Genomic DNA, 9,748 nt, shown 5'->3' with positions numbered 1-9,748 from the left:
ACACACACACACACACACACACACACACACACACACACACACACACACACTGCCATTTTAGAGGGCTAGATCTTAGTGTAAGTAACTCCCAATGAGGAATCCCTGCTCTACCAAAATTGATCTATACCTGCTTTGCAAATTAGTTTTTTAAGTAGTATTTTATTTTTTCCAATTATATATAAAGACAATTTTTAACATTAATATTTTAAACTGAATTCCAAATTCTTTTCACTACCTCCCCTCTTTCTATAACAGTAAACAATTTGATAGAGGTTATATATATGTAATTATGGATACATATTTCCATATTAGAAGAAAGAGACCAAAAGAAAAAAAAACATGAAAAAATAAAGTGAAAATAGTATGCTTTGATCTGCATTCAGGGTCCACTGGTTCTTTCTCTGGATGTGGACAGCATTTTCCATGAGTCCTCTGTAATTGCCTTAGATCATCGTAGCAAATTATGTTCTTAAAAGAGCTGCACAGAACACTGGGTGAATAAATGATTGTATCAGAGGTAAAACTTGTACCTCTTCCTTCTTGACTCCAAGGCCTGGTCAAATCTCTGTCCATGAGATCATGCTGTCTATAACCATTATTGGTCTCACATCTACAACTGTCTTTAAAAGTTCAGTTTCATCTCACTTAACACTTATTAAAGCCCTTTCAATGTGTTATTCACTAGAGATATAAAGAATGATAAGGCAGAGACCTTGCCCTCAAAAAACTCACAACTTAATGTTGGGAAGGACAAACACACAAAGAAGGAATGGCACAAAACATACTGCTAAATGCAAAGGAAAGACCAAAAGTATTATTAAAAAAAATTAAGGAGGAAAGTATTACTTTTAGCTTGGAGTAAGAGTGGAAATGTTTCAGGGAAGAGCAAAAACCAAGTCTTCAAAGAAGTGACAAAGGACCTGTTCAAGTATTTTTTTTCCTAAGAGAAATACTTCAACAGGAAGAAATGTCAAAGTGCTATGTCCCAGATACAAAGGAAGATGGCTTATGCAAATTAAAGTGAGAAAAGGCAAGACTATGTTGGAGAAAAGGTAGAATTAGAAAGGTAGACTAGAATGATTAAATAAAGGGGGATAAAATTAAACAAAGAAAGAAGAAAGTAAAGTGGAATCAGACTACAGAGAGCCTTAAACAGCTGACTAAAATTTATTTTTTAAATAGGCAATAGGATGAAAAACAACCATAAAAACTAGAGGGAATACTAGACATTACTCACTCCTCAGTCCTTACACATTCGGCGGTAGCACCCAGGCCAGCCCATCTTCTTTGAGCCTCAAACCTTTCAGTCATGCTCAACAGGCTCTCAGGCAGCTAGGTGGCACCGTGGATAGAAACTGAAGTCAGGAAGACTCATCTTCCAGAATTCTAAATATGGTTTCAGACACTTTACTAGTTGTGTGACCCTACACAAATCACTTAACTCTGTTTGCCTCAGTTTCCTCATCTGCAAAATGAGGAAATAGCAAACTGCTCCAGTATCTTTTTTTTTTCTCCAGTGTCTTTGTCAAGAAAACCTCAGATGGGGTCACAAAGAACTGGACACAACTGAAAAATGACTGAACAATAATAAAAGACAGAGGCTCTCAGCAGAGTTGCTAACAATAAACTATGGTAACTGCTAGGCTTGGGATGTGGACATTTGTCAAAAGTTCTAATGTATCATCAACTCTGTAGAGAGAAACAAAAGCATTACTGACATTAAAACTCATCTGGGGAAGGCAGAGGCAAGAGGCTGAGCAAAGGTGGGGACTCCTCCCCTCCAAGGTCTCCCAAATTCCCCTTCAAATAACTTTACAATAACACCTCAAAACAAATTCTGAAGGAGCAGAAACAATTTTCCAGTGCAAGACAACTTAGAAGATTGGCAGGAAAGGTCTGTCTCACTGAGGTGTGAGTGGGGCACAGTACAGTACAGATTGCACCAGAGCACCCTGCACCCCAGCAAGACAGCAACAGGCCTTGGGGGACAACTGAATCCACTGAGCTGGTAACTTTGGGACCTTCTCAGGACACTAGTCAGTTTTCAATAGCTTATGGATAAAAAAAGTGATAAATTACAAAGAGTGATAAAATGATAAATTACAATCAATCCTCAACTTTCATGCAGGCAACATTTCTAGAAAATGGTGGGGAAGTAAAAAATGTGAATGTTAATACAGTGTACCTAGAGGTAATTAGGAATTAAGTTCCTGTGACCACCAAAAATCATAGTCTTTCACTGGAGATTGCTGAAAATACACTTTTCTGTATGTAATTCTTTATGATAAAACATTAATTCTGATAATATGCACCTTTCCTAACACAGTAACCATAAGATGTATACAGAAAGTATATCCTACATAAAATGCAGAGGAAAGGCACCATTGGACAGGACAGTGAGGGGCGGGGCAGTGATGTCAGAAGAACTCCCAGGTAAAACAAGGGAAAGGGACAAGCTGCCATCTCTAATGGGGGCAGCTAGGTGGCACAGTGGATACAATGCTGGATATGGAGTTAGGAAGTTCAAATGGATATGGAGTTATGAGTTCAAATCTGGCATTAGACACTTATTAGCTGAGTGATTCTAGGCAAGTCATTTAACCATGTTTGCCTCAGTTTCCCCATATGTAAAATAAGCTGGAGAAGGAAATGACAAACCACTCCAGTACATTTATCAAGAAAACTCCAAATGGGGTCAACAAAGAATCAGATACAATTCAAATGATTGAATAACAGCAACAAAGCTGTCTTCCTTTCAGCTCCATGGCTGAACTGTTCCCTGATAAAAAGCACAAGTCTCACAGTGAGTAAGATGCTTAGAGGGCACCAGTAGCAGGGGAGGTGAGCTGCACAGATGAGAGTGACCACCATCTTATTTACCCACAAACTTAGTCACTTTTTCACTTTTTCAATTCCTTATACTGCATTTGGGAGGTTGCTTTAGTACTTTCTGACTGGATTCACAAACACTTTTACAAACAATTCCTTTTTTGGTAGATATACACTTGTGTTTGCTATGCCTCTAATTTTTTCTCTACTGCACATAACCACAGATGTGCACAGTTGCCAAAACAAGTCAAAATGGGGTTACTAATAAAATCACTAGAATGCTTGAAGTTGTAAAAGTTAAATGCACAAATGCTGAGGACTGACTGTGTATCTAAATGACCTCAATGTGTTTGGGAATAGTATGGAAGGGTAAGAGGAACAACATCTAAATTTGGTTGTTGCTGGTCTAACATTTGACCTATGCTGTGTGTGCAGGGAGTAAAAGATCGATGAAAGGAGTGTTGTGGAGGTATAATCCACATGACTTGGCAAGTGAATAATAGGAAGAAGAATAACACGACAATGATAGTATTCTGAGGTGATGAACTTAGGCAACTGGAAGGTTACAGAACAGTAACAGTGAAACTTAGAGAAAGAATGGGTTTTGAGGGAAATAAAAAATTGTTTTGACTTCTTGAATTTGAGATGCCTAAGTAGAAGTATCCATCAAATAGTGTGTAATAAAAGACAAGAGGTCAGGAAAGAGAATAAGGCTGGATATATAGAATAGAGACTCATTTGTACTGATTTTATTGAACCCATAGGGGCTGCTGAGAGTACCAAAGGGAAAAGGAAGAAGAGAATAAGGTCCTAGTATCTTGATATCTAAATAGTTGAACTTTACTCTAAAACAACTGTGTGCTCTATGGTAATCTCATCTGGGTAGAAAATACTAGTGAACATCTGATAAATTGTGTTCAGAGACCATTACATTCTAGTGTAAATGAGATGAAAGACAAGTGAGGAAAGGGAAAGTTAACTGGCAATCATTCTGAGGTTTTAAGTCCCAACCCAACAACCTGGAAAAGTGATGAGACTTAGCAATATAACTTAGCAATACAAGACAATTCCAAAAGATCCATGAAGGAAACACTATCCACATCTAGAGAAAGAATTGATGGACTCTGAATTCAGACCAGCCAAGCATACTATTTTCACTTCATTTTTTATGTTTTTTTTTCTTTTGGTCTGTTTCTTCTTTCACAACAAGACTAACATGGAAATATGTTTTACATGATTGCACATATATAAAATATGTCAAACTGCTTTATTGTCTTAGGAAGTAAGAAAATTTGGAACTCAAAAATGTTTTAAAATGAATGTATAGTTGTCTTTACATGTAAATGGAAAACATAAAATACTAACTGAAAAGAGAAAAGGATGGTGGGGCTGGAAGGGAGGGAGGGGGAGAGAGAGAGAGAAAACCCACAAGACAGAGACAGAGACAGAGCCAGTCAGTGAAGGAATTCAGCCAAGCCCAGCCAAGCTGACAGCTATGACAGGCTGGAGCCAAGGCAGCAGGACACTGTCCTTCTTGCCCTCATTTTGGGGAGCTGGCCTGGGGCGCTGTGTAATGTTCAAGTTCATAAATGCTTCATGTGAATCATCAGAATTGCATCTGTGGCTTTCTAGACACTAAGGAAAATCAGAACAATGGGAAATTTCTGCAGATATAACAAGAGAAAATAACCTGATGTGGTACATGGGTCACTTACAGAACCTTCCTTGTGTACCCCCCACTTTTTGGAACTATTACACTCACCAAGATTTCAAAGGTTAGTAATACAACTAAGGTAAGGCCAAAGGTAGAATTCTGTTTTGTTATGAATGCAGGGATGAGGAAATTTTTCCTATAAGCTAATGGATCACTATAAACCAGAAGAAAGGGTAAGTGTTCTGAACAAGTCTATTAAAATAACTACCAAAGAAATCAGATCCATAGTCTGATTCTGATAGCTTAAGTTTCCAAGATGAAAATCCACTTGTAATAAAGCAAGTCTTTTACAGGACAGAAAAGTGTCAGTGTTGTGCCTATTATTCCAACTTGGAAAGAAAATGAATGTAAAGCTGCTGATAGAAATAATGTGAAACAATAACAAAGCCATATTCCTCACTGTACTCTCAAGCCATGTCCAGACAATGCAGTTATCAAAGCTGGTTACTGTATCAAACAATAATCAGTAATCAAGAACTGAAAGAAAAGATACATTTAATTTTAAATATAATCAGCTACCTCAAATCTAAACTGGAAAAGGAACGTCTCCAGATAATACCACTTAAGGAGGTTCATAAAGTATAGGAATATAAAGAGTAGGTCATAATGAAAATTGAAATTGTAACAATGTCTAGAACCTTCCACATGCAGGCTGCCAGTGAAGAGAAGATGTATAGTCAGATTATAGCGATTTCTAGTACCACAGTACCCCAGAAGGGACCTAGAAAATGCTCAGCAAAGTCTGAGCATTCCCATCATAGTTCAGAATACAACTATGCTTTCCATGCTACCAATGCAACAGCACTGACCTTATATTCCACAACCTTTTGCTCTCTCTCCACAACTCTGCTCTCAAGTTTTACTATGGAGAAGTGAGAACTTTACACCAAGGCCAAATCAGAGAACTTAAAGGTTCACACACTCATTTCAAGACAACCACCATCCAAAGGTGGTAAATCTGTGCTAAATATCAAAATCAAAATGAACTTCAGGAAAGGGACAGTGACTCAGTGGATCTGGACAGTGCAAGCCTTCTAGTCAGTGATAATGGAAGCATGAGAGAAAATGATTCAACTTGTTAAATATTTAATTTCTTTTTACATGGGCAAAAGATAAACAGGATAAAATGAATTTCAAAAAAATTTATATGAATATCTACTGCCTCTAACCTTTATAATAACCAATTAATCTGGGAAATGGACAAACTAGAACCAATCTCTTAAAATACTAAGAATGAATTTCAGTATTCAATAAACACAATTAGGTACTTGCTATGAAATAAAAACATTTTACATCCTTGACTGAGTAACTGAACATTTCTATAAACAGACCACTTAGAATATCTGAGAATTTCACATATACCAAATTTAAAACATTAAATCAATTTTAAAAATTATAATAGCATGAAGATAAAAACAATATAAATAAATAAAAATTTAAAAAGGTATCTAACAATTATAACCATGAATGTGAACAGAGTAAACTCTGTGTCACACACCACACACACACACACACACACACACACTGTAAAGGGTGGTGGAAATCAACATGTTGTTTACAAGAAACCTACTTGAAAGATAAAGAGCTACAAAGCATTAAAATGAGGGGCTTGAGAAGAATTATTATGCCTCAGATTAATCCAAAAAAAGCAAAAGTAGTCATTATGGTTTCAGAAAACAATAAAATTAAGCAGAGTTAAAGAAGATAAGCAAAGAAATAATTATTACTGGAGGTATCATAATGAAATAATATCAATATAATACATTTATATATACGCACACACTTAAAGTGGCTTCATATATGAATATTTAAATAAAAAGTTTATCAAACTACAGGAAGAAATAGACAAATAATAATCACTGGAGATCTTGAAGTGCTCCTTTTAGACCTAGACAAATTTAACAAAAAGATACACAACAAAAAAGGACTTGAAATTTTAAACTGTATTATAAAGCAGCAGTCATCAAAACTACTTGGTACTGGCTGAGAAACAGAGTAGTGGATCAGTGGAATAGACTAGGTACACGAGACATAGTAAGTAGCCAATGACTATAGTAATCTACCGTTTTATAAGAACTCGCTATCTGACAAAAAGTAAAAAATAGAAACTGGACAGAGACCTATATATTACACACTACACCAAAATAAAGTCTAAATGGATGCGTAATCTAGACATAAAGGCTGGTACTGTAAGCAATCTGGGACAGCAAGGAATAGTTTACCTGTCAGATTTATGGAGAAGGGAAGAATTCATAACCAAACAAGAGATAGAGAGCACTGCAAAATTCAAAATGGACAACTTTGATTTCATTAAACTGAAAAGATTTTGTACAAATAAAGCCAATATAACCAAGATTAGGAGGGAAGGAGAAAACTGGGAAAGAATTTTTACAACCAGTGTTTCTGACAAAGGCCTCATTTCTAAAGTATTCAGAGAACTGAGTAAATTTATAAGAACACAAGTCATTCCCCAATCAATAAATGGTCAAAGGATATGGACAGGCAGTTTTCAGAGGAAGAAATTAAAGATATCTATAAACATATTAAAAATGTTTTAAATCACAAATGAGCAGAGAAATACAAATCAAAACAACTCTGAGGTTGTTATTTAAACCTGGAGAGACTTATATAAACTGATGCTGAGTGAGGACAGCAGAACCAGGAAAACTTTGTACACAATTACAGACACATAATAGCTGTGATGACTAACTTTGATAGACTGAACTCCTCTCACCAATGCAAGGTTATAAGACAACTGCAAAGGATTCATGGTGGAGAGGGCTATCCATACCCAAAGAACTACAGACTCTGAATGCAGACTGAAACAAACTACTTGTTCTCTCTCTTTTTTGTTTTCTTCCTTCTTTTTCGTTGTTCAATCCATTTGTTATAATTCTTCTTTACGATCTGACTAATGTATAGTGTGAAGGTATTCACAGAACCTATATCGGATTGCATGCCACCATGGGGTAGGGATGGGGGGTAGGGGGAGGGGGAGAAAATTTGGAACTCAAGGGATTATGAAACTGAATGTTGTAAACTAAAAGTAAATAAGTAAACAAAAAAAAGATCTGATTTGAATTTTAGAAAAAGTTATTTGAGAGGACTCTAGTGATTATTACATGAAAACTTAATTAAATTAGAAGAAATAGTAAAATTCTAGAAGCAGAAAACCTTTGTGTGCCCCTTTCATATTTAGAAAAATTGAACTAAAACATATACAAGAAAGAAATTAAGGACCTAACTAGAACTTTAGAAAAATTAGTTATAATAGTTCTCTGGTGATTACTGAATGGGAAGAGAAAACAATTTACATAATTTTCAGCTGTAAATGGCACCTATACAAAAACTGATTATCCGTACAAGGGAGCATAAAAACTTCACTAAATAACATAGAAAAGAAGAGATAATGAATACATAATTTTCTGATTACACTGAAACAAAAATAATATTTAATAGACTTTAAATTAGTTTTTAATGGTTAATGAAAAAAATCATCAAAATAAAAATTGCAAAATAACTCACATTAAATGAATAAAGGAACTGCCAGAAACTACTCTGCCCAATTATATGCCAACAAAATTTATCTAAGAAAACAAAATGGAACAAGTCATAAATGAATTCCCAAAATGGGGAGGAAGTAAAACAGGTCCACGTCAAACATTCAAATAATTAACTCCAAAATTAATATTTTTTCTCTTACAAAAATAGAAAATGAAGACATCCACCCAAACTTTTTTGAGAAATAAAATCCTGGTACTCAAATCAGTGAGAGAAAAAGAAAAGAATAAAACTATAAACCAATATCTCTAGGGAACATTGATACAAAAATTCCATAAAATATTTAATAAAAGAGGGTATAACAACATATTCAAAATGTTACACATAATGACTTGGTTGGATTTATACAAGGAATGAGTGACTGATTCAATATAAATAACCACAGTAGACTAAATTTATAACAAGACAATAAAAATGTCAAGATGTAACAACAGATTCAGAAAAATCTGTTGACAAAATATAACATAGTCATATTACATTACATTCAAGTACCACAATTTCTTCAGCCACAGTACAACTGATAAGTGTTTGTGGTATTTCCAATTCTCAGCTACTAGGGAAAAAAATGCTATTACAAATATTTTAGTTGTATATGGAGACTTTCTTCTTATCAATGACCTCTCCTTGGGGATACTCCCAAGCATAGTAACTGAATATCTGAGTCAAAGATTATGGGCATTTTAGGCACTTTATTTCCAAAACTGACCTACTGATTCACAGTTCTACCAATGATAATTATGGGGTGCCCATAATTCAACAATACCTAAAACAATGACTATTTTCATCTTTTGTCCTTGTTGCCACTTTGCTGGCAATATTAGGTAAAAGCCTGGATATGTTTTGCTTTGTGTTTATCATTAATGAGTGATTTGTAGAATTTTTTCATATATTATTTTAGTACATTGCAATTCTCCTATGGAAAACAACTACTTGTTCATGTTTATCTTTTGATAATATATACATACGTAGATATATATGCATCTAAGTCAATTCTGTTTTTAACAGTATTATCCTCTTCACTATTTTTGTATCTCTTTTACCAAGCTGTTAATTATCTTTTTATAATTTTCTTGAATTACTTTCATTTCTTTTCTCAATTTTTCCTCTGTCACTCTTCTCTCTTTAATTCTTTAAAAAAAATTCTTCATTGGGTTTAGTACAATTAGCATTTTTATTTGAAGCTGTTTTTGGGGGGAGGAGTAGCTGTTTTCACATTGTTGTTTTCTTCTGAGTCTTGTCTTGGTTTTCCCGCCCACAGTAGTAGCTTTTTATCGTCAAATTCTTTTTTATTGTTGTTTTTGTTCATTTTTCCAGCCTATTTCTTGTACTGCTACAAGCTTCAGGCTTTTTCATGCTACTGTTTTCAGAGGTAGATCTGAGGGTCTGCAACTTTTTGGTGCTTCCAGGGTGATGTGACGTATGGTAGGTATGGTAGAGGTATGGTAGCTGTTCTCCCGGTCTGTAGTCTAGTCTTTACCAAGGAAGGACTCCTTGTGCCCTTTAGCTACATGCAGTAGAGCTCCTCTCTGCTTTGGTACTGTAACTATAGCTGCTGCTTCCCTATGACTGACCCCCAGTGCTCCTCTTTGCCCTGGAACTGTGACAAAGAATAGCAACAGAATTGCCAATCAGTGACAGTTATAC

The 9,748-nt window shown here is 35.2% G+C and overlaps 1 protein-coding gene and 1 pseudogene across 7 annotated transcripts in view; one reads left to right on the top strand and one right to left on the bottom strand.

Moving 5' to 3' along the window:
• Positions 1 to 9,748, bottom strand: part of WDR45B (WD repeat domain 45B) — a 105,337-nt gene that overhangs the window by 10,989 nt on the left and 84,600 nt on the right. The gene's annotated exons all lie outside the window — the stretch shown is intronic.
• Positions 2,459 to 8,174, top strand: LOC138152634 (pleckstrin homology domain-containing family A member 1 pseudogene; annotated as a pseudogene).

This window comes from Petaurus breviceps, unplaced genomic scaffold, assembly GCF_028583685.1.
Source record: "Petaurus breviceps papuanus isolate PSGF00001 unplaced genomic scaffold, PetGlider_PUasm1.0 90925, whole genome shotgun sequence".
Taxonomy (NCBI): Eukaryota; Metazoa; Chordata; class Mammalia; order Diprotodontia; family Petauridae; genus Petaurus; species Petaurus breviceps.
Note: the sequence above shows the minus strand (reverse complement) of the source record. Positions and strands in the feature narration are given on the sequence as shown.